This window comes from Alexandromys fortis, unplaced genomic scaffold (assembly GCF_014885135.2).
Source record: "Alexandromys fortis isolate MF-2015 unplaced genomic scaffold, M_Fortis_MF-2015_v1.1 scaffold_136, whole genome shotgun sequence".
Lineage (NCBI taxonomy): Eukaryota > Metazoa > Chordata > Mammalia > Rodentia > Cricetidae > Alexandromys > Alexandromys fortis.
In genome coordinates, this window is record NW_026068024.1 from 376943 (window position 1) to 403026 (window position 26084).

At 44.2% G+C, this 26084-nt stretch overlaps 1 long non-coding RNA gene across 1 annotated transcript; it reads left to right on the forward strand.

Annotated features, from left to right (window-relative positions):
* Nucleotides 1-13810: 13810 nt before the first annotated feature.
* Nucleotides 13811-24219, forward strand: LOC126514573 (uncharacterized). The gene is made up of 3 exons (XR_007595617.1): nucleotides 13811-14015; nucleotides 16934-16971; nucleotides 18201-24219. It is a non-coding gene; the product is annotated as an uncharacterized lncRNA (long non-coding RNA).
* Nucleotides 24220-26084: the final 1865 nt, after the last annotated feature.

The following is a 26084-nucleotide window of genomic DNA, read 5'->3' on the forward strand; positions in this document are numbered from 1 at the left end:
CTTCAGACACTCTGCTCAGAGTAGACATTTACGGAGCTTGAGTCAACAAGCACCTTTCTACTAGAAGAGCCCCCCACCCCACCCCCAATTCAACTTCCTTATATTAGTGCTTATCCTGGGATGCTGAGCACCCCCTAGTGGGAGGAATGAGCATATATGACAGACCATTTCAATGGTGTTTTCAATAACCTGTCCACCCCCAACTTCCTGCCCCTCAGCTGATTTCCCCTTCCAGCCTTCCTCTGGTTCTTAGAATGATTCATTCTTCCCACGACGATTAGACCTTTTGCCTCATAAAGCACTCCCTGTCTTTTCAGACATAATGAACTAAAATTAAGCAGAAGGCAGCCCAGGGCTGTAGGAAAAACTCCCTATGGCGAGAGCTTGCAAGCCTACCATAGCCTTATAAGGCAAGCTGAGGAAGCCCTGGTGCTCAGGGCAGAACAATAGAGGAAAAGTTAGAAAGATAGTTCTGCAAGTGTGGAGGATGAGGAGTGGCTGTTTCCTGGATTGATATTAAATTCCCTGCCATATCTCACCTCTGCTAAGGCCAAAGGAATGTCCAACATTTACCCATGTGTTATAAACATGTGGAATCTATCCCAGTGAAAGAGCCACTCATTCACAGGCACCGTGTGCAAAGGTGGGGCATTTTGAACATTTGAATACTTCTCTCCACTTTTCAAAGCCACTGTCACAGGCCTCTACAGATGAGCCTAAGTATGTGGCAGTCAATAAAGCATTTAAATCACCTGTAGTACATTAAGCTTCAGGATCTTATGCATATTTAACATATGTGCACGTCTAACTTAGTTCCTTATTCAAACAAAGGTCTTTGTGGAGGAGGGGTCTGGAAGTGTAGCTAAAAAGTACAGCGCTTGCCCAGCACATCCAAGGCCTGTTTTAATCTCATCATCATAAAGGGGCTTGGGGAAATCAAGGAAAGTTATCGTGTTTGCAATGTGTGCATTAAGAATCCCTTGGTTGGGGGACTTGGAGATTTAGCTCAGTGGTAGAACACTTGCCTAGCAAGCACGAGGACCTGGGTTTGGTCCTCAGCTCTGGAATCCCTTTGGGCATGCACAGACTCCAGTCATTTGTTTTCCTTTGTTAACGTGAGCCATTTTTTATTTTTCATTGCATGCATTTATTCATCATGATGCCATGTTATAGAAAGACATTTCAAGCAAGTATACATTTATTTAACAGCATGTTCCCCCTACTGCCCTTTCCCTTCCTGTTAGTTTCACCCTTTTTGCCTAGTCAGTTTTGTTTCACTTCTATATCACAGACACATATGTGATTTTATGTATCTATATAAAATGTAAGACTGACAAATGAGAGAAAATACAGTATCTGTCTTTCTGAGACTGGCTGAATTTGCTTGATATAATTCTCTCCAAATGTATCCATTTCCCTGCAAACAATGTAACTTTGTTCTTCTTTGGAGATGAAATAAATTTCACTTTGTGTATATATATGCATTTTCTTTATCTATTCCTCTGTTGGTTGATGTCTAGGTTAGTTCTGTAAATTAGCTATTGTAAATAGAGGTACATTAACATTGACGTGCAAGTATCTTTCATAGTCCTTCCTTAAATTCTGTTTTGATAACTTGTTCTGGGCAAAACTCAGCCAGTCTCATCCCACTGGCCCAGTGCTTGTCCCTTGGGTACATGACAATTACGTAGAACACGCCTCCATGGACAACTTTGGTGGCTGCACTTGCACTCAGTCCTAAATTTGGGTCACCAGAAGCCATCTGATTAATCCCCTGAAACTTGGCCCACAGTGTGGCCAGTCCCAGCACAGGGCTCTTTCCACAAGGGCTCCCATCCCATCTTTAGCTTGGAGGCTTGGACACTCCAATCCACAAAGGCTTTCAATGTTGAACCTTTTTGGCTTCTCTTTCAGAACCATTCAATGCTACTCATATTTCTGACAACCAAGAACTTGGGGAGAATTTCTGCCCTCAGGCACTCTCATTTTTTTGTCCAGCTTGGCCTCCTTCCAAACTCACCAGAGACACCAGAGAATGAAGCTGTCTGTGGAAGGCTACTGGACAAACTGGACACAAGCTCACTGGACATCTGATAGAAAGGTCAAAATGGTCCAAGCTTGGTCAGCCTCTCAAGCTTGACAGCAAAACAAACTGGAATTTCTTCTTGTATAATGTGGCTTGAATTAAAGACATTTTTCAGTCTGCAGGGCCTTTGACCTTTACTCTGAATGGAACAGTCATTCGGCAGGGCCAGGCTCTTGCTTGGTAGGGAGGACACACTGATTTTGAGCCCTGTTCCTTCTCCCCACATAAGAAGATGCAAAAGCTGTGTTGACTTAGATGAGCCACTCTGTCTGGGCATAAGAAGTTCTAGGTAGCATTAACTGGTCCTGCCTTTGTGAGGAGGGGTGGTGATGTATGGTCATAAGGAGAAATTATATGAGAATAAATGAGAATTGAAAAGAATGAACCTAAATGGTTGCTGCTTTGTGTGTCTGGAAGAGAATAGGCCATCATTCTGACAAGGAACTTTCTTATGTCTTGATTTCAGGAAAATAAAAACCAAATCACAAATCTAAAGATGAAGACATAATTCACTTGGGGAGAGATGGGACTAAATGAGCCATTCTACTTTAAACAGATCCTGGATCACAAGGAATTATTGCTTATAACTCTGGAAGCATTTGTTTCCTATGCTGTGGATGAGAAGAAATGGTGAGGAGATTACACATACACACACACAGTGGTTCAAGCTAAGATGTGTTCATCTGGGTTATGTGGAATGGGCTGGATTCTAAGTACTGAAGGCTCTCCAAGAAAAAGCAAAAAGTTAACCACCAGTTATGGGAAATGCGGATGAGTAACACAGGATTAGGAGGGCCAGCCCTAAGCTAAAGCAAACAGAATCACTGGTATGTAGTATAGGAGACTACTCAAAGAGGATAAATCCCTGAGTCATGCCCTAGAGAACCTCCATGAGTCCCCATAAGCCCCCCAAGGCAGGTCTATAGACAAGAGCACAGGCCAATCCACCTGCTAGTACCTATGACAAGTTAGATACACATTATTTACTAACAGCCCCTAGGGGAATGGAGCTGAGGAAAGAGGTTTGCAGCTGTTGGGTGACAGCCAAACAAACCAAACAAAGACTTGAACTGGGACCAGAGAAGCAGGGTGTGGATCACCTTGGGAAACTGGGTGGGGATCATTAGCTTTACACTCAAGCAAGGGACAAAAAGGTGTTGATATATCTATACAAATGGGTGTGAGCATTCCACAGGCTCCATGTTTGTGGGAGAAGCTTCAATAAATATGGAATGCGAATCCCTGCTGCTATCCTAAAACCTTTTTGCCAGCTGAGTTTTTGGTTAGTTTAAAGCCACAATATGAAGAAGTTCCCAATAACATTAAAAATACGAGTGAAGCTGGAAACTGGATGAGATGGCCAAGGTTGCAACACATGCTCAAGGAGACAGAGGTCATCTGAATGTCACTTGGGGCTTGAAGATGTAGCTATGTCCTTAAAGTCAGCCACTGCTAACATTATCTTGATTCTAAGAAGTCTGTAAGTCACTATGTAGCAGCATCCTCTCTGGTACTTATTTTCATATGTGCCCTTTCCCCCCACTTATTCCCAGTGGTATGCTAGAGCCAGTTGGTACCAGATTTCAATGGGCAACAATGTACAACAACCTCAGGTTGGGGCCATCAGATGTCTCAGCAGGAAAGGTCACTAGCTTGATGATCGGACCCACACAGTGAGAGGGAAAAATCAATTTCTACAAGATGCACATGAGGGTGTGTGTGTGTGTGTGTGTGTGTGTGTGTGTGTGTGTGTGTGATAAAGCAAAAGCCCTTAGGCTGGCAGCCTCAATCGGGCATGATGGGAGAACTCACACAAAGGAAATTAACAAACACTGCAGACCAAGGCTTTGTTATTTTTTCTGGAAAGCCTGTTACTAAACATCTGCCAGCACACCACGCCTGAGAGAGTGGTATTGCCTGGCAGAGGGAATGTTGAGCTGAGGAGGAGGATTGGGGAATGGGATGGAGAGCCCTAGAGTGAACAGAGAGAAGTGGGTACCAGGATTACCCACTTGCCTCCTTCATATAAGCCTCTCTCCCCAGTTCAAGCTTTGGATGTAGGATTTAAAGGTTGTTGCATGTGTTTCTGTGATGTGGAGGTAACGAGCTCTCTGCTGCTTTGTGGGGTTATCTTCCTACCTGATGTGTTAGAGGTTTATGGTAGAGCATCACAGCACAAATACACCCTTTGTCTACTCTGCATCCTGGACTACCATACCTTTACCCATCGTGTCTCTTACAGACTTGAAGGGTTTCTCAACCTCACTCTCAGTCACTTCAGTCTCACCATGCAACAGTGGATCTCTTTCATCTGAAATGTGTTCCCTGTTGACTTTGGGGTTTAATAGCTTGCCTCTTTTGAAAGTGTTCCTGGGGCAGATCTATTATTCCCCCTGGAGAAGAGGTGTTTAGCTTCAAGGTTTGTATTCAATTTTGCCCCTCACATCTTTGCTCCATCTCTCTCTTCTACCTTTCAGAATTTGTCCCACCTACATCTCCAAAGGAAGCAGTCTCTTACTGGTGAGTGGGTCACAAGTAGAATCTGAGCCAAGCAACCAACTCTGTATGTCCGGTGGGATTTGATGCTCCTCCAAGAATTGGAAGACAAAGGCTGTCATCACCTGAGTCAAAGCCAAGCCCGAGATAGAGGTCTGCAGACAAGCCTGCCTTTGAAGATCCCAGAGAACAGGAATGTACTATCTGAGTAGAGGAAGAAGGACAAAAGAGAAACTGATGCAGGATATATTAGGAATTGGGTACGGCTCTTTGGCCACCTAGCCTAACTAAATCTCTGAGTTCTGGGTCTAATGAGAGATCCTGTACGGTGGAAGGTAAATGAGAAAGACACTGGACATCAATTTCTAGCCTCTGCATGCAGGCACATGAGCACACATATTCATACAAGTATAATATGCCACACACATACATACTATATATGCAGATATATACACATAAACTTAATGTATTCCAACCCATTTTAGTTGGTATTCTAATTAGTGCTCAAACTATTTGATATTTGGCCAATGAATGATATTTACATTGGTTCCTGAAGGTTTTTGGTGCAACCCCAATAGTTTTTGTGGCATCTTTTCTTTCTGGTATGATAGCATATTCTAAAAGTTTCTGGAGTGATGGGGATGCTCCCATCTGTGTCTTCTAATGCTGTAACCACCAATCACATGCGGCTATTCAATTCTGGACCTGAGGCTGATGGAGCTGGGTAGCTGAATTTTAGCTGGAATTCAATTTGGATTAATTTTAAGTAGACACTTGTGGCTAGTTGCTATCCACATAGGAGAATCTAGTTCTTCTTGTATAACCAATGGAAACATTTAGATACCAAATTTGTCTACTGTGGAGTTCAATCCTTATTAGAGCATTGCAAGGGCTGACCTACCTTAACCTCATAGACTCCTGTAAGACACTGACTTACGAGCCTCGCCCCCACTTGCGTATGCCATGGTGCTCAGAAATCTGCTTTGAAGTTGTTTCAGTGTTGCCATATGATTCTGACCAACAGCTACATTTGGGAAATTCCCGTCTTACTCAGATTGCTGGGCTGCAAAGGTTGTTTCCAAGCTCCGGTTCATTGAAAAGCACCCCAGTGAACCATGAGTGCATCTTTGGCTCCACATGGCCAGTTTTAGGACTTGGAGGAACAAAACCCCCTGTTGATTATATCATCAAGAGTGGCAGGTGCTTGAAGAAACCTTCCTCTATTTAGCTCAGTGCAGGCTTCTGGTTCTCCTTCATTCATAGTTAAGAAGAGCCCAAGGGCCCTAGGGAGATGGCTCAGCTGATAAAGTGCTTGCCCCTGGTGGCTGATAAGCTTGAGACCCTGTGTCCACCCTTCAGAACACCTGTGAAAAAAGCAGGACATGGTGGCACCTGCTTATGATCCCTGTGGGTGGGCTGGAATAAGGAGGGGGAGGCAGGCAGATTCCTGGGATTTGCTGGCTAACCAGCCTTATTGAATCAACAAGCCCAGATCTCTGTAAGAGACCATATTTCAAAAGGCAGACACATACTGACCTGGCAGGGCAGATACCATGACCTGTTGTGGGCTACTTGATCTCACTATGAAACCTGAGACTGTGAATAAAATCCACCTTGGGACAGGAGGCAGAGCCAGTCACTAGTTGACAGGAATTAGCCATAGCAAGTCAGGCAAAGACAGGAAGACAAACAGAGAAGTATACAGGAAGAAGTAGGGCGGGACTTTCGTGGTTTTTTGGTGTGGGACGCCTGGAGAGACTCTCTTGCTGGGTTTCAGGCCCAAATGGAAGGTCGGTTGGTTGCTTCTCAGCTTCTCTGGTCTAGCAGGTTTTCACCCCAACATCTGACTCCTGAGTCTTTTTGGTTAATAGAACCATAGAAACTTGGTTAAAAACTGCATTTGGCAGCCGCAGCAGAGTCAGCGCTGGAGGGTCAGGAATCCTGGCAGGCCATGGTATGAACAGCCATGGGGCCATCACAGGTAGATAAAATATCGGTAGATTAAGGTGCAGCTGTTAAGTTGAGGGCAAAACAACAATTCCCACAAAGGTGGCTTTCCCAGGGTGAGGCTCATCCATGGCACTCCAGGGGTGCTGACTTCTACAGTTTCCCCAAATTCAGGAAATTCAGCCATATAATTGGTAGTGGTGTGTGTGTGTGTGTGTGTGTGTGTGTGTGTGTGTGTGTGTCTGTGTGTGTCTCTGTGTGTCTGTGTGTGCGTGTCTGTGTGTGTGCGTGTCTGTGTGTGTGTGTGTGTGTGTAGGGAGGTGTATTAGGGGAGAGTGTGAATACACACATACACAGAATAACCTGCAGCAAACTTGCCTGAATTTTCCCTAAAGGGGGGGGGGGTCACTGTCTTTATTGTACGCCATAAAACAAAACAGACGAACAAACCCTTTTCTCAGACAGAGGATACTAACTAAAACCATCTTCCAGACTGCTCAATATGTAAATATCCCCATAGTACATGACCCTCCCACCCCCACACAGGGCACTGTTGTGGGTCCATCAGCAGCACAATGGACTCCTGTAACAGGAATAGACACTACAGTATCCAGACACCATGGTATCCACCGGAGAGAGCCTTCCATTCCTACCAGCTGTGATGACTTTGGCCTTGGCCTCGGCCTCGGCAGGGAGGGAGCAGCATATTATTCACAGAGAGGAGTCTCTCTCATCAAATTCTCTGGGTCACTATCTCAGGAATATTAAGTACTAGCCGTGTGTCTTTGGGAAAGTTATATAACCTCTCCGGGCTTCAATTTCATCAACTACAAAATGTGAATAATCCTTACCTATAGTGGCACCTCCGGGTTATTATCAGGAGTGTTTGAGCTAAAATATAAGTAGTAAGTCTTCGGTAAACACGAATTGGTAAAAACCGCTATTACCACCCAATGTCATTAAGGTTTTCTTATGTTTTTTCCTACTCGAGTGGACCACTTGCTCATGTAGAATCCTAACTCCCCCCCCCAGCTTCTAGAGGTTGAGTGTAGATTTCCAACTGAATACTGTTAGCCTTTCACTGCACCCTGGGAGCCAATTTAAGAATGCTATGGTCTCTCCAATCCAGGGCTGGGTCAGCTAGGGCTCCCGTGCCAATTCCATCAGTGGTTTATTGGGGAGTGGAGTGGTTTTATTTTAGTTTTTTGTTTGTTTGTTTATTGTTTGTTTGAGATAGGCCACAAGGAGGCTTTGAACTCCTTATGTAACTGAGGGTGACCCTGAACTTCTTATCCTCCAGCTCCACCTCCCTAGTGCCGAGGCAACAGGCATAGGCCACTACATCCAGTCTGTGCAGTACTGGAGAATGAACCCGGGACTCCATGCATGCTAGACTAACACCCTACCTACTGATCTACATCCTCAACAAATAAGACTTTGTTCAGAACATAATCAGATCTTATCATTAATACATTGTCTGGTTATTTTAATGGTATATGCAAGAGTTAAGAAGTAAAACCTGGACAATATACTATTTTCCCTTTTAAAAAAGTTTGCGGGTGTGGTAGTGCGGCTGTATTGGTAGAGTGCTTGCCTAGCATGCACAAACGTGACACCAGCGCTGTGTAAACCAGATGGGGTGGAGTATGCCTGTAATACCAGCACCGGACAGGTAGAGGCAGGAATCAGAAACCAAAGGTTATCCTTGGCTATACAGTGAGTTCAAAGCCAGCCTAGAGTACAGGAGACCATGTTTCAAAAAGAGAATGAAGATTTTAAAAAGACAAAGTTGGCCAGCTCCTGCGCTATTGTATTCTGTACTGCAGCCCTTCAGGGTAGGTTATCGATCTCTCAAGAGGTCACTGCCATCTCTTTTCATTTGTTAAATTATCCCAAAGTATCTGTCACCAAGACACTAAGTTAACCTTCTACAGACACCAATTTACATTATTCAGATAAGAATCCGAACTGGACAGTTTATACAGCGCGTCAATACCTCAGTCCATTCGATGAACACAGTATTCGCATTAGACTAAAAATGGGATGCTTTCTTTCTTTTTTTTTTTTTTAGGGAAATATTCCCATATTGACATATATTTACTGGGAGTACACTAAAAATAAATTAGCCTTTCAAATAGGAGTGAATATAGAATTATCACTTTCATTTGTCTCCAAAAATATCTTTGACATGTTAATAACCCCCTAGTGGTGACAGTCATGAGGTGACTATTACGATGACTGGGGTTTGAATGATTTATGATTTATGCTTTTAGTCCTGAATGTCACAACTGAGTCAATGAGAGCTTAGTCATTGTAGCTGAGTATGCACTGAGCACTCTCAGGCTCTCAGTGATGAGACTGTGGATACCCACAGAGAACTCGTGACTTCATGAAAAGCTCTTTCAGAAGAGAGGCAGACTGTGACTTGAGAAGACAGGCTCAAACCAAATGAATGACAGAGATGGTTTTTATCTTAGTCGGAGGCCAGGCTTCATCCAACACCCTTCTGAGAGACAGCCCCACATCCAAAAGTGCAAAGTGAAGAACAGAAAGTTCTTTTTCTTTTTTCTTTTCTTTCCTTCTTTCTTTCTTCCTTCCTTCCTGTCTTTCTTTCTCTCCCCCCCCCCCCCAGAAAGGGTCTCTCTGTGTAGCCCTGGCTGTCCTGGAATTCACTCTGTAGACCAGGTTGGCCTCAAACTCACAGAGATTCTCCTGCCTCGGCCACCCTAGCGCTAAGATTAAAGGTGTATACCACCATGCACAGTTTCAGAGACAGAATGTTTAAAAGTACTGTTTATTATCAGGAAAATAATATCTTAGAAATTCTGAAGGGAAAATTTTCAATCCCTTTTCAGTGTGTTTCCATATTAGTCCAAATGCAGATAAATCTTCACATGGTTCCTTCTTAGATAGAATTCATCTTGTTGGGTGGGGAACAGGACTTCATGCCTAGGGATGCTAGGGATACTGTAACAGGTGGTAAAATAAGAAGTGCGGTCCAGCCCTGGCTTGGGTTGGGGAGATACCTTAGCAGGTAAGAAAACTCTGTGAACAAGCCTGAGTTCTTGAGTTCAATTCCCCAGCATCCCCATTAGAAGTTGGGCATGGAGCAACACTGGGGAGAACAGGCCCTGCACCTTTCCTGGGCAGCACAATAGAGCCAATCCTGTTGGCATAGGTGTGGGTGAGCCAGCCGGGAAGTTGTGAATGTGGGAGAGCTGTCCCCAGTACTCACCTGTCATGTGGCAGCATGGGCCAGGGAGAGATGCCTGCCCCCGCGTGTGTGTGTGTGTGTGTGTGTGTGTGTGTGTGTGTGTGTGTGTGTGCTGCCCATCAATGCTGGTAGCAGGTGGAAGAGCTGGCCCTCAGGTTATAAGGCTGGGAGAGCTAGCCTTGACCCTCATCTGCTGTAGCACTCGGAGAGTAGCCCCTGTGCCACACCTGAGCAACACCTGTGCAATTAACACTTGCAAGTAAAGATATATGGACAAAAGGGTTTACTGTGTGACTCACTATGTCACACTGCATCTTCCATGATGAGATTTTCCCCCTTTTTTTAATTTCCTTTTTTCTTTCTTCTCTTAAATTTTATGGGGGAGCTGGCCTTGAAGGTGTAGGTGTGGGAGATCAGACCCTGAATAGTTGAAAGAAGGAGAACTGGCCCTGCCTTGCTTATTGCTGGAAAACACACCCTGGTGGTGAGGACAAGGGAGAACAGACAGGCTGACCAACCAAGCCCAGAACCAGATTTATGGGTTAGCCCACCCCAATATTCACCCCATCTGTGATCTGCTGGAGCACCTGAAGGGACAGGTCCTGCAGACCCGAAGCCGCAGGATTTCCACAACACAGGGCAACAGCAGGATGACCAAGAGGAGTTCCAATGGGGCCCAGCATCAATAATGTAACAGAAACCAGAGGTCTTGAACCAGACCAATGACTCTGTGCAATTAACACTTGCAAGTAAAGATATATGGACAAAAGGGTTTACTGTGTGACTTACTATGTCACACTGCATCTTCCATGATGAGATTTTTCCCCTTTTTTTAATTTCCTTTTTTCATTCTTCTCTTAAATTTTATGGGGGAAGCTGCAAGGGCAGAGGGTAGATATGCAGGAATGGGAAATGATTGGGATGGAGATGCATGATGTGAAAGACACAAAGAATAAACAAAAAGAAAGTGGGAAAATAGTTGGGCATGGTCCCACGTGCTTGTTACCTCAGTAACGTAATGGGGGAGTGTTGTAGGAGCTGTGGGCCTCTTCCCACAGCCCGGCTCCTGGCCGCTTGGCTAGCTTATGCCCCGAAATAACAACACACAAACTGTATTCGTTTAAACACTGCTTGGCCCATTAGCTCTAGCCCTTACTGGCTAATTCTGATATCCCTATCAACCTATCTCTAATAAACTGTGTAGCACCGGTCTTACCGGGAAAGATTCAGCATGTCTGACCTGGTGGCTTGCTTCATCGTCTACCCGGGAGAGGGGAGCATGGCCTCTGAGCTCACTTCCTCTTCCTCCCAGCATTCTGTTCTGTTTACTCCTCCCACCTATGTTTTAACCTATGAGGGCCAATCAGTTTCTTTATTTTTTAACCAATGACCTTCCTCCATCAAGGGAGGGTGGAAGGGGAGGATGTTAGGGTTTGCTGGCTGCCAGTCCATCTTCAGACGCAAGAAGAGACCCTGTCCCAAGGGAATAAGGCAGAAAGTGGCAGAGCATAACGCCTAATGTCCCTCTGGTCTCTGTGTGCACACATAGCACATATGCCCACAGGCATGTGCACAAGCATGCACACTCACACATACACTCACATATGTAATAAAGCACCCTGCATATCAACTACATGCACGTATGCACACACAGATACAAAGTAAATAAATAAAAACAAAGTTTTAAAGGCCCACCCCACCTAAGAACTTCCCAGTCCAGCCTCATCTTGCAAAGACCCCCACCACCTTCCAATTGGACCAAACTTCCACCCCACACTCAAACTACAGAGCTTGGGAATATTGTTTTGTTTTATTATTTTTTATGTAATATTTTGGATTTTACCTGTTAAAGATTTAGATTTAATTAACCTGAGTTGGGGGTCTTAGCTTAGGGTTTTGTGGGGATATTACCTTAGGTATTTGTTAGTTTGAGACACCACTTCCCTACATAGCCCATGCCCACCCTGACCTCTCATTCGTCATCCTGCCTCAGTTTCTGGAGTGCTAAGATTACAGGCAGTCACCACCACTCCTGGGTTCAGTGCTGCATTAGAGGGCCACATGTGATTGCATACCTGGTAGTGTAAAACTGGTCAAAAGCACATTTGGGCTCGGGAAGCCATAGGCACTGGGGGAAAGGGAACCTACTACGGCCCTCCTGCTAAGAGGACATGTCAAACTGCTTTCTAAACATTTATGTTTATGTCCCTAGATTCATCCTGTTCTCAGCCTTGTTCAAAGAAACCTCTATCTGCAGTAGACACTACTTAATACAGAGACTCATAACTGGTCAATATGTACGATACTAAGTGGGGCACCTTTATCAATCCCTCCAGCCCCACGACTCAAGGAGCATCGCCCAAGAATGGGTGGAAACAAAGAGGATGGAGAGGAATGCTGGGAAATGCTGTCTTCTAGCCATTGCACTCATGACCCCACTGTAACTATGGCTGCCTCACAAGACCCGCACAAGATGAAGCCATCAAGATCAGTCGATATTCCAGCAGGCAACACTAACTAGACTCTGTGAGTAGGTTCAAAAAGCCGGGAAAGGACATGATAGTGGATAGAGGATGTGTTAAGGGGCGTAGTGAGGATAGTAGGAACTAGGAGAGGGGAACTGGGGGTGGATATGATCAAGATACATCCTATGCAAGTATGAAATTGTCCAAAAATAAATAAAATATTTTCTAATAAAGTTCCCTAGGGGATTCTGTGTAGACAAGTGGCGAGCCATTGATGTACCCCAGTGGTTCTCAACTTTCTTTACGCTGTGGCCCTTTAATACAGTTCCTCATGTTGGAGTGACCTCCAGCCATAAAATTATTTTTGTTGCTATTTCATAACTGTAATGGATCATAATGTAAATATCAGTATTTCCTGGTGATCTTAGGTAAACCCTGTAAAAGGGTCATTCAACACTCCAGGGGCCTCGACCACAGGTTGAGACTATCTGTGTAGCCCAATGTCTCACCCGCACGTGTGTACATCAAGCCTGCTGCCCTTTCCCCAGCCAGACGCTTTCCAGAGCACAACCCCACCTCCAACAGTGGTGAGAGCATTACCAACTGGGCTGTGTCTCCAGTCAGCAAAGGTCTTCCATGAGAAAGAAAACATTCAGAACTCGCCTTGGATGTGGGAATAGCCGTTGGGGGCAGGGAAGGGTTTCCTGGGTTCAGAGAACAAGGACTTCATCCTCACAAGGGACAGAATAAAACTTCGCGAAAGGTTCAGGATCTCTCACTCCATAAACACAGGGTGTGGCCTAATCCTTTAATTGCCACTACTCCTTCCACCCAGTTAGTCTGTGTTATCCAAATGTGCAGGACAGAGTTCTCCTGGCCATCCTGCCTGCCCCCGGTTTAATATTCAACAGTTGGGCCAACATTGTTGGGCACTCTCCTGAGAACAGGCTCCAAAATTGAAGACTTGGCAAACTCCCCCTTTTTCTCGCGTGTTACTGAAATTTGAAATGCTTCTGTGTCATCTCTCCCTTTGGGAACTTCCTCTGGGGCTGAAGATTAATCATCATGCAAATATTAAATACATTGAGCGTTCTAGAGCGGCAGGGAATTTGTTTAATCCTCTTACTGCAGTTTAAATGGGTGAGGACAAACAGCTGCTGTGACTTGACACGCAGTCAAGTTCTACTGTGTGGTTTGTAGGAAACCAAATTATATTTCATTTTTCCTTTAGATTTACATGTGGTCTCGCCAGAACCTCTGCTTTCCCATGAGTCTCCGGATATAGTGTATCAACCATCACTCAGTCTTGTTTGCACTCCTTCCAAGACCTAAAGGCTGTTCTGGGAAATGGCAGATTCAAGCATTTCTCTCTCTCTCTCTCTCTCTCTCTCTCTCTCTCTCTCTCTCAGAATGTTTGTTTGACTGAGATGTTATTTGGATTTTTTAAATAGATAGGATGCCCGGGGTGATCCAAAAGGAAACGCTGAAACGTCTGATGTCGCCTAAGAAATAGGGCAAGTCATGCTTGCTCAGGCACAACCCTGGGGACAAAGTCCTCCCTCTTGGCCTGAAGGTCAGCATGCCTCGGCTTCATTTGTCATATTCTGCCCTTCTGGGTCCTCTCACGTTTCCAAACAATAGGCTGCTGGTTAATAATTCCTCCTATTAAGCTTTTCTGTTTCGGAGAAGCTCATGATTTCCCTCTCCTGCTCTGCCCCGCACTGCCACAGGACCTGAGCCAAGGCGAGGCACCTAACTTGGAAGGCTGGATATCAAGTGGAAGATGATAGTAAACCCCAGAGAATGAGTGAGTCCTGCCCTGCTATGGTCTCGGCCCTGCTATTCCTCCATCCCTCTTTCTTTCTCCGTCCATGTGTCCCTTCCTTCTTTTTTCTTTCCTTCCCTCCTTCCTTCTTCAGAGAGTAATCTAGAATATCCATGAATCTATAGTAATTGTTCAATTAAGATTTAGTCAAAGCCTGAGTTAGCTTTTGTTTCTCAGAGTCAATTCCTTAATGCTGCTTAATAAAACAATTAAGGTTGAATGAGAACATAGGTCAGTGGTGGAGAATTTGCCTAACATGGATAAGGTCCTGGGTTCCTCCCCAGATGTCCTCCACATCACAGAAAACGAAGAAAAGGATTTGGGGGAGTATAGCCAGTGGTGTATGCTTAGTGTGTGCAAAGCCTTGGGTTGGATCCCCAGCACTGAGAAGGGAGGGAGAGAGGAAGGAGGGGAGAAAGGAAGCAAGGCAGACGTGTTTGCATGTAGATACACTGTAGTGTTGCAGGACCCAGCCATGAAGCTTAATAGAGGCCTGAGTCTCAGTAGTTTACCCTGAGTCAAGACCTAGTTCCGATAGAGATCACAGACTGAGACTACCCAGGCACCACCCAGGAACAGACCATCCAAAGGAAATTTGTAATGTTCCAACCATGATAGACAGGGTCACCTGCCAGCACATACCCATCGCTTTTCACCTGGATACCCCTAGACAAATGTCAGCCCATCAGGGGTCCTAAACCTTAGAAACCCATCACCCCACACCCTGCTAATGTAACTTTTCTGGGTTTTGCCTTTAAATAGTCCCCTCTAGAAGGGCAAGGGACCTCCTCTTGCCGCTATTGCGCCAGTTGCTTTGACGAGGTCCCTGCCGGCTTGTATTGTGCACATAATAAATCTTGCTCTAATATTTCGGTGAGTCGGTCTCCCCGGTAGTCTTTTGGGGTCCCCATGGACTGGGCACAACAGTATAATGTTCAGATTCCAGGTTTCAAAGGTTCATTTCAGAGGCAACTTCAATGCCAGTCCTCCTAAGTCCCTGTCAAGCTCTTCCCCGTGGCTCAGTACTGTGAGCTGTAAAACAAACATATAATAATAGCTACTTAATGGGGTTGTAGGAAGCATTAAGTAAGATTCTGCATACAAAGGCCTTAGCTCAAATCTTCTAATGTTAGCTTATAACGGTGATGGTGAACAAAAGTTTCTCTCCATTAGGCCTGAATTCTTCCTAGTAAGGCACAGATGGTTAAATGAAAACCCAAACCCATCATGTTAATAATTAGCCTAAAGTCACACAAGTTGAACACTGCCTTTCTCTGTCCCAAGAGCTGACCAGCAGCCAAAGTAAATACTGTTTAGGAAGGAATGTTCCAAACACCAGCACTGTCTGTTGGAGAGGGGTCACAATAAGTATTCAACCTGAGGTTTTTAACATTTCAAAAAGTGAAAAAGACACGTGAATTCAATGTAAGGAGGCTGTTTGCTGTCCCTCCCATGTCCCAGAAATTGTGCCACATAGTGGAAAAGCAGACACAAGACTGCCTTCCTCCATTCTATCACCGTGGAAGCGTAGGGAAAGCACCTCTTGCAGGAGGCGAGAAGCAAGAGCAGGATGGTGCCTTGCTGCACACCTGGGCAAGCGTTCGCTGTGAGCTCGTCTTAGTCACTCATGCTGCTATAATAACATGCCATAAATGGTAAGCTTAGAAACAACAGAATTTGGCTAACACTATTATAGCTGTCTTAAAGCCATGATCGGCATGCAAGCATGGCCAGGTTCTGGGCACAGTCTTCCGCACCCCAGGTAACACACTGCCACTTCACACCATACTCTCATAGACAGAAGGGAGGAGCTCTCTGAGTATTTTATAAGGTATTTTATAAGATCCTAGCTGCCTGTAAGGTGACCGAGCAGTACCCCATCTCTTACGATCAGTTGGAGGTTGCGGTAGCAGCCCAGGTATGGGAAATGCACAAATAGACAAATGTTTGTTACCACTCTTGGACTACTCAGTATATAACCGGGCAGAACAGGCTTCAGTTTATTCCTGACCCTTCCCAAAGTGCTGGGAGAAAGAACTCTTATCATAATCTTTCGGATAAGGAAACTGGAGCACTGAGAAATGAAACGACTTTCCTCCATGGTCGTGAATCAACACTGCCTTCCTTGGCTCTGCCCTTGTTCGCTAACTGTTGACTTTGTCCGTGTCTTGGAATCCATTTCCTGCTTGTACACACAATTACACAGGGAGCAAAGGACATTCTTAAGCTGAGCAAACTTGACTTGGATTCCTCAGAAAACATTAGCTACCCTATATAGCATTTCAGAAGAAATCTAGATATACTACCTAAACCCAGTCAGCATCCTAAAATATCTCTAAACTACTCTAACATCGTTATTGCAGCAATGACACACACACACACACAAGAAACTGACCTTGGACTTTATACCAACATGTGAAACTACCAAGCCTCACACAGAGCAAGCAAGTATCAAATGCTGGTTTCTTTCTCCTTTTTCTGGTGCAACAACTTCACCTACCAAAGAAGTGACCCCCAGCCAATAGATGCACTTTTCACCACCCCCTTCGGTCCTACGTTGGTATTAGAGCTAAGGTCAGTAAGAGTAACCAAGAGGCGGGGACTGGAGACATGGCTCAGGGGTTAAGAGAGTGCAATGCTCTTACAGAGGGCCCAGGACACAGGTTTAAGCCAATAGAAAGTCTTTATTAGTTGGCTGGTGTTTGGGATCTCAGCGTAGCCCTGAACCTTTCTCGCAGTGAGCTTTTAAGCAGTAAAACCATATCCTGGGTTGACATGCTTCAGTTCACAAGAACAGTTGGCCAGAAGCAGAACTAGAGGAGCCAAAAAGCAAGGTTAGTACAGAGACTTGCCCAGAACTATGGACTTTGATGGATTAGGTCTTTGTTTTTGTTTGGCAGGTGGTGCTGTCTACATGCTGAGTTTTACAACCTGAATGGTACTGAATGGCATCTCCTCTGTGGTGTCAGCTGTGCTAAGTCGGAGGGGGGTACAGGGGGCAGGCTACTAACGCCTTGGGGCCCGGGGCACGTCACAAGACTGCATTAAAGATCTAGAGCTGGGGGGGGGGGTGACTGGATTATCTGAGAGGACCCTCGAGGCAATCGAAGTGTCCTTATAAGGAAGGAGCTGGGGGAAGGGGGCAGACAGGCTAGAGCACCTATCACACAGGCCTGAGTGTGATACCAAACTTGGGTTTGGTCTCCAAACCCCGCAGAAAGGTGGCAGTAGAGAACTTACTCCTCAGGGCTCTGCACGCTTGCCCCCCAGAGAGGCACACTAAGAAAGTCAGAAACAGGCAGAGCCAGATGTAGTGGCACAGGCCTGTAATTCCTGCTTTAAACCCCAAGAGGATTCCTAGTTTGAGTCTTGCTGCCTGGGCACTAAGAAAGACCTTGTCTCAAAATAATGAATGAATGAATGAATGAATGAATGAATGAATGATAGATAGATAGATAGATAGATAGATAGATAGATAGATAGATAGATAGATAAATAAAAAAGTAAGAGGAGCTGGGTTTAAGTCTTTAGTCCCAGTACTCGGGGAAGCAGAGGCTGGTTATCTCTGTGAGTTCAAGGACAGGCTCCAAAGAAATCCTGTCTCGAAAAAAAGGAAAAAAAGAAAAAGAAAAAGTAAGAGGAACATGGTAGAATCTTGCCTAGTGTGTTTGAGATGTTACATCCCTAGGACTGCAGGGAAATGGGGGTAAAGGAAGACAGCATGTCAGCATGTTCCTCCCGGCAGTTGTGCTTCTGTCCAGTGGCAGATTTCTGGTCTCATGCATTTAGATGTTTTAAGTCTCTGAGTTTGTGGTGACTTGTTGCAGCTGCCAAAGACTACTGCCGGGGTTAGACTAATGGCCTTTTAATCAGAATGATTATTAATTAAATTAGCAGTTCGGAGGCATAGAAAGTGATGAACCAGTTATTTGTGGAGGCCCCCAATTTTTAGCAGCTGCCAATTTTTGTACAACAAAAAAAATTATATCATGACCTGATTTATTTTTGCTTTTTAATTTTTAAAGTCTTTTCATATAATATATTTTATCATGTTTTCTCCTCTTCAAACCCCTTTCTGGTCCTCCCCACCTCCCTACACACCCAACTTTACATTCTCGTTCTCTCTCTCCTGCCCATCCCTCCTCTTTGTTGTTTGTTTGTTTATAGCCCTGGCTGTCTTGGAAATCATTAAGTAGACCAGCCTGATCTCAAATTCACAGAGATCCACCAGTCTCTGCCACCCAGATTCTGGGATTAAAGGCATATGCCACCATGCCAGGACCCAGCTTCTCTCTCTCAAACAAGAACAAAAAGTAAGAAAGAAAAATCTCCAACAAAAAGCAATCTACAGATTCAATGCAATGCCCAGCAAAATTCTTCTCAGATCTCAAAAGAATGATACTCAACTTTGTATGGAAAAGAAAAAAAAAACAACAACAACAACAACTCAGGATAGCCAAAACAATCCTATAAAATAAAAGAACTTCTGGAGCCATCACAATCCCTGGCTTCAAACTCTACTACAGAGCTACAGTACTGAAAACATCCTGGTACTGGCATAAGAACAGACAGGAGGACCAATGAAACCAAATCAAAGACCTGGATATCAATCCACACACCTTTGAACACCTGATTTTTGACAAAGAAGCAAAAAATATAAAATGGAAAACAGAAAGCATATTTAACAAGTGGTGCTGGCATAACTGGATATCAACATGTAGAAAAATGAAAATAGACCCATATCTATCACTATGCACAAAACTCAAGTCCAAATGGATCAAAGACCTCAACATAAAGCCAGCCACACTGAACCTTATAGAAGAGAAAGTGGGAAGTACACTTGAACACGTTGGCACAGGGAACCACTTCCTAAATAGAACTAGCAGCACAGACACTGAGAGAAACAATTAATAAATGGGGCCTCCTGAAACTGAAAAGCTTCTGTAAAGCAAAGGACACAGTCAACAAGACAAAACGACAGCCTACAGAATGGGAAAAGATCATCACTAACCCCACATCAGACAGAAGTCTGATCTCCAAAATATACAAATAACTCAAGAAATTGGGCACCAAAAGATCACATAATCCAATAAAAAATAACGGAGTACAGACCTAGACAGAGAACTCTCAACAGAGGAATCTAAAATGGCTGAAAGACACTTAAGGAAATGTTTAACATTCTTAGTCATCAAAAAAATGCAAATCAAAACAACTCTGAGATTCCATCTTATACCTGCAAGAATGGCCAAGATCAAAAACACTGATGACAACTTATGCTGGAGAGGTTGTGGGCTAAAGGGAACACTTCTTCATTGCTGGTGGGAGTGCAAGCTGGTACAACCCCTTTGGATGTCAGTGTAGTAATTTCTTAGAAAATTAGGAAACAACTTTCCTCAAGACCCAGTAATACCATTTTTGGGTATATATCCAAAGGATGTTCAACTGTGCCACAAGGACATGTGCTCAACTATGTTCATAGCAGCATTGTTTGTCATAGCCAGAACCTGGAAACAACCTAAATGCCCCTCAACCGAAGAATGGATAAGGAAAATGTGGTACATTTACACAATGGTACACAATGTGGTACTACACAGCAGAAAAAAATAATGACATCTTGAAATTTGCAGGCAAATGGATGGAGCTAGGAAACATCTTATTGAGTGAGGTAACCCAGGCCCAGAAAGACAAATATCATATGTACTCACTCATAAGTGATTTTTAAACATAAAACAAAGAAAAACCAGTCTACAAACCACAATCCTGGAGAACCTAGACAACAAGTGAGGACACTAAGAGAGACTTCCATAGATCTAATCTACATGAAAAGTAGAAAAAGACAAGATCTCAGAGTAAATTGGGAGTATGGGGACCATGTGAGAGGGTTGAAGGGGAGGGGGAGGCAGAAAGGGGAGCAGAGAAAAATGTATAGCTCAATAAAATCAATTAAAAAATGTTTCTTTTCCTGAGGGGAAAAAATCTCCAACAAAAATGAAAATCAAAACAAACAGGCAAAAGATCAATTAGACCAAAAAAATCAAAATAAGGCAAAAAAAAAAAAACAAAAGCTCACAAAATTTCATTGACCTTATTTTGATGGTATGGGGCCTGTCCTAGAATGTGGTTGATAAACCCGGGGACACTTCATCGGGAGGCCTGATTCTGAAGGTCAGCACCTAGCTCCCTGAATTCCTTTTCATTTAACAGTAAGAACTAGTCCCTGCCCATCCCTACAGGGGTGCTTTAAATCTCGAGTCACATGGCTCTAAAGCTGTACTGAACATAATTTAATTTCTCCTTGATAATTCTGAAGGGTACGTCATGGTATTGTAGTTCCTGAGAGTCAACATGGGGACCATTAATTACCACTTCACTGTGGCTATGCAGACGTGCTAATCAACAGTGTGGTGGGAGCCAGTCTGCAGCCTCGAAGGATGGAGAAGATGAGATGCAGAATGTCCCATCCGCTGTCACACGCTGTTTTTCCTTTGGGAACCCTGGCAGGGACGCAGTCGAGACCATCTCTCCCTTAAGTAAATTTATTATGGTGTAAATGGTAGCACGGTGCCAGAAATCTCAGTCATGTTCCTCAGTGGGATAAAAGCTTACCATTTTCACTGTAAGGAAAATCGAATGGAGGTCTTAGCTCAAGCAGAAAGAAATGGAGTGTAGAAAGCCCCGTCTCTCATCCGCCCTGTGCTATTGACTTCTGAGTAGCATTCCAGCTGTATTTATCTGGGGTTTGGGAATTTTTTCCTAGTTCCTGTGAAGAAAGTTAACGAAACCATATGACTTCTCTGGCAGGAGACACGATTTCACACAAAAACTTTCTTGCGAAGAACTTCCATATTGCTTCCCCTGGTGGAATCGCTGTCTCCAGGGAAAGCCTGGTTCTCCAACAGCGGTTCTTTTGAATGAAAGTGAGGACCAAGTGCCAAGCTCAGCAGCCTCTGCTTCTCCAGGAACAGCCTTTAGCTTCACTGTTTATGGGTGATGTCATGCTAGATAAAATTTTTTGAGATTTTTTTATATTGTTCTATTTTGAAAGCATTAGAAACATTTTATAATATTTCTTAAAACAGTAAGTAAATATAGAGGCAGGGATGTAACAGTTGGTGAGCGCTCGCCTGATATTCACGAAGTCATGGGTTCTATCTCTGACACTACAACAAAGAAGGCACATATGGTTGTCCCCCTAAACCTCAGTCACAGCACCCCCTAAAGATAAAATACTACTATCTTTGCTCTTTACATGAAATTGGAGGTGGGAATGGCCACTGGCAGAGACCGATAATTATGTGATTTATTCCAGAGATGGATGTTTGTAAAAGTTAGTGTTTTTAAATGTCAAAAAATGCATACGCCATATATACGCACAAAATATATGTGATCTATATTTCATATATGATTTTTATATGTATATATGATATATGTGTGCCCGCATATATGAGGAAGGCAGTTACCAGCCATCCCTGCTAGCAGAAAAAAGCAAAATCACTTCAACACTAAAGAATGAAGTCACCAACCACGGTTCAGTGCAGAGGTGACAGGTGTCCCTTATGCTACCACACATCAAAGGATCGGGATTCAAACCACGGGCTGTCTGATGCTGGCCCTCAGGGTGTATACTACCTACAGGAAAGATTTTTAGAGCACATATGTTGGTAATCACAGTGGTAAGATGGGATTGAGAGGTTTGGCAGGTAGCTACTGCAGGCAGCATGCTCATCTGGTGTGGAAAGGAAAACATCAAAGCCGGACATCGAAGGGACTACGTTGATGACGCTTCGTTTCTTCAGCAGCACTGATGGGGAACAGGAAGCCAATCCAGTCGTTTGTGAAATCAAAATGGACAACCGCCACAGCATCAAATAGACTGTTCTTAATAATATTACAACACCAACTACTGCTTTTACTTGCAAAATTATGTACACCTTGTAGAGAACTTGAGAGAAACAGCTGCGGTACCTTTTCACGCACGCAAAGTGACCTCCTCCCTTTTACTGCAAGCCGATGAGAACTGGAATGTTTGCCTATATGACCTTAACTAGCCCTTCCCCACCTGCAAGTCTGTTGAAGAGCCCTCAGAAAGACTGCAGTAACCAAATAGGAAAGGCAATAGCAAGAAGAAAGACCAGCTGGGGACCTGCAGCCTGCAAGCAATCGCTACCACTTACTGGTGTTTACATTTAAACCCTTAATTTCATCTGCTGCCCCATACGAGATTCTCGCTTGGGTAAAAGTGTTAAGAAATGAGACCAGCAGAAGACAGAATGCAGTGTCTACAAATCGGTAGAGATGGCAATTTTGTAATAGCTTTATGCTGGAAGAACGGCCCTCAATAGAGAGAGAATATAGGTTGTCCAGTTACAAATTGTGTAATAATGTCAATCAATTCTGCTGGTTCTCCTGAGCCCAGATTTCATTTCCTTTCTTGCTTTCTTTTTGATGCAGGGTCTTGCTCTGTAGCCCAGGCTGGCTAAGAATGGGAAATCCTCTGCCTGCCTCCATCTCCCTCGTGCTGGAATCCCAAGTGTGCACCACCAGGACACTTGCCCTGCTCAGCATTTCTCGACTGGGAAAATTACATACACCTAGCTCTCACTTGGCAAAGATGCAGAGCAGTAGACCTAGTTGTCACCCAACAGCCAGCGGGAACACTGCACAGCTCTCTGAGAAGCCGGATGGGGGCGTGCACACCAGCTTTGGAAGCTGGTTTCTGCAAGAGGGTGTGCACATCTGGAAGAGTGGGAGGTGTCTGAGGCTCTCCAACTGTCACTTCGCACACTTGGTTCCTTCTCTTTCTCAGCACTAAAGGATTTCCTGGCAACACGGAAGACCATGCCAAGATGGCTTGCATCATTCACATTCCTAACCCAAAATTGTCATGGAGCTGGCCCTTGGTCAGCTTGGGGCTAGGTTTCCTTCACTCCTCAAGAGACTATCTAGGGAGCACACACCAGCTGGGATGAGAGGCCTGGCAGCTATGCCATAGACTCTCTTGCTACTGTTTATCTTGTGCCAAGAGGCAGAACAGATCAGGGTTAAGGACCACAGGTTAAGAAGTCAAAAGACCTGTTTCCCAGGCCAGCCTATGCTGTGTACCTCCTCCAAATCTCATCTCCCTCAACTGTAAAAGTTGATCTTGTTCCTACATATCTCATAGGGTTCTTAGGAGAAAAATGACCACACACATTGAGTGCTGTCTCCATGTTGAGGTTTAGTTCAAGAACAATTTGTTCCTGTCTCCAACTCCTGAAGTATTATTAACCTCTCTCACTAAAAATGTAGCAACCGAAACAGTGTTTCCAGGATCCTCCAGGTGTGACATGCCCACGGCACTCACGAAGTTAGAACAGTTTTGTTAATCCTCACAAGATGAAGCCTGTCAACATTCCATCACGGATGGGGGAGCAACTGGAGAGGTTCCACAGCTCCAAGGGCCTAGTTCTCCTGGCTCCATCCCAGCAAGCTGGGTGGGTAAGTTTGTCAAAGATGAGAGTGACCTTATCAACTTTAGGTACTTGTGAGCACGCCTTCACGCAGGAGAACAAGCAAAAATGAGACAAAGAATGGCTTAGGACAGAGGTGGCCATCTGTTGTTTAGACCATCTGTAAGTATGAGAGAGAAACACTAGGAAATCAGGATTTGCGGTTTGCCAGAGCCTTCAGGATCTGACTGGCTATGACGGCAGAAGCAGCAAGGTTTGTGAAAGCAGGGACAGATGCTGCCGTGCAGGAACCCTCCGCAACTTTACAGGTTTTCATGGTGACAATGACAACTTCCTCACAATGACTGAGTATTACTTCACTAGCAAACACGAACTTGAGAGTCTCAGAGTTGTTTTACATTAGCAATTTCGCCACTAGTCCATTGCCCATGCTTAGGTAAATAACCCCTCATCCTGGCCATGTAAGCAACCCTAAATAACCATACGGATCTCTCTGTGTGTCTCTGTCCCCCTCTCTCATTGGCATATACACAAAGACATGAAATTAGGAGGAAGACTGGGAAAAGAAGACTCTCACTGGAAGAGTGGAAGAGTGACAAGAGAGGGTAATGAGTGTGTGAACACAGTCAAAGACATTAAATGCATTTATGAAAACATCAAAGAATTCATTAAAAATATTGTGAAAAAGAGCAGTTTCCATTACCTGACTGTAGAACAAAAACCATAGCTATTTTGGCTGGGTATCCATATTGTCACCCATTAAAAATTCTAAGAGGAGTAAATGAAACATACTATACAGCTCAGGCATGTCTTGTTAATAGAAACCAGCCCATCCACGGTAGCTAGTGTAAAATACATGCCTACAGTGACCTGAGATTTTCCTGTAAATTCCTGTGTATGTTCCCACTTGCATATCGGATTGGTCTGCTCTCCACATCCACAGCCTGTTCCACCACTAAGTGTGGTCGTGATACAGGTTCTAATTCTCTCAAGTCATTGGAATTTCCAGCGAGTAGCCGCGCAAAGTAGCAAAAAGACATGGATAGGCAGTTTCTTATTTTTATCCTTTGAGGAACTTGACTATTGCTTAATCAAATCATTGGGAAATCCGTTTATTGGTGAAGGACTTCAGAATCGTGGATCTTGGGGGAGAGTGACCATCATTTAATAGATGTGTAATGAATAATTGTCTAGGCAAGCTCTAACTTAGGTGTATAATCCTGTTAACATGTGAGGGGATGAGGCCAGAAGATAGATAAGAAGGGAGAGGATAGGTAAAAATCTAAAAATACAGAGTTTGTGTTGTTTATGTGAGACAGAGCCTCATTATAACCCTGCTGCCTTGAATTCCTTGTATAGTTCAAGACTTTGAACTTGGGATCCCCTACTCCCCCAAGTGCTGGAATGACAGGTATGTGCCACCTTGCCTGATTTTGAGACACCTTAAATGAGAAAAAAGAGAAAACCGGGCGTCAGAACAAGGAGCTATGAGGAAGGTACCATCGCATGCTAAAAGTGGATATATTTTTATCACCATTCAAATCATGCAGTGTGGCTTTTCTGAAAAAGCAAGACTGTAAGTAGGATCCTAAAATTATTCCACTCTGTGATTCAGAAAGAACAAGCCTTCATATGGTGGCTCCATCACCAGACTAGCTGAGATAGTAATATCAGCCTTGATATTACCAGCTGTGCAAGACTGGGCACACTGCCTAACCAATCTGAACAGAAATTTCATCATAGCCAAACTTGGAAGAAGAGCTTCATCCAGGAAATCTGCTGTGATGCTCATTTTTCCACAGAGCAAAAAATAGGTGACGGTAAGGGTGTGATACTGGAGAACACTGTGCACTGTTGAGGGGGTGCAGATGGGTGTAGCTACCAGCAGAGAGTAACAGCAGGTCCTCACCTTGTGGTCCAGTATCCCCGCTTCTATGTTTATACTCACAGGAAATGAAATCAGGATGTGAAGAGATAGTTCTACACTTATTCACAGTAGTCAAGCAAAGGAAACAACCAAATGTCCATCAGCAATCGGAGAAAGATAGTGTAGTTCATACACACTATTGGGTATCATGTAGTCTGCCATTTGCAGTAGTGTGAATAAAACTGGAGGACACTGTGCTTAGGGAAGCAAGTCAGTCACAGAAAAACAAATGCCGTTTGTTCTCAGTTAAATCAGAATCATCAATAGCAGGCATTCTCACAGAAGTCAAAACACAAAATTGGTTGTCAGGATCTAGACCTAGGGGAAATGAGGAGAGATTGGTAACCGGGTACAGGGTTTCAGTTACACAGATGAAGAAACTCTCAGGTACGGTTTACAACATTATTCTGTATTCTTCAAACTTGGATTGAGAGTAGACCTCAAATGTTCTCCCCGCCCCAAGACAGAGTTTCTCTGTGTAACAGCCCTGGCTGTCCAGGAACTCACTCTGTAGACCAGGCTGGCCTCAAACTCACAGAGATCCGCCTCAGCCTTCCAAGTGGTAGGATTAAAGGCATGCACCACCACCTGCTCAGCTTAAATGTTCTTACCATAAGAAGAAAAAAATAAAAGCAAGGCAGAGAGAAAAGGGAAGAATAAAGAAGGAAGAAAGGA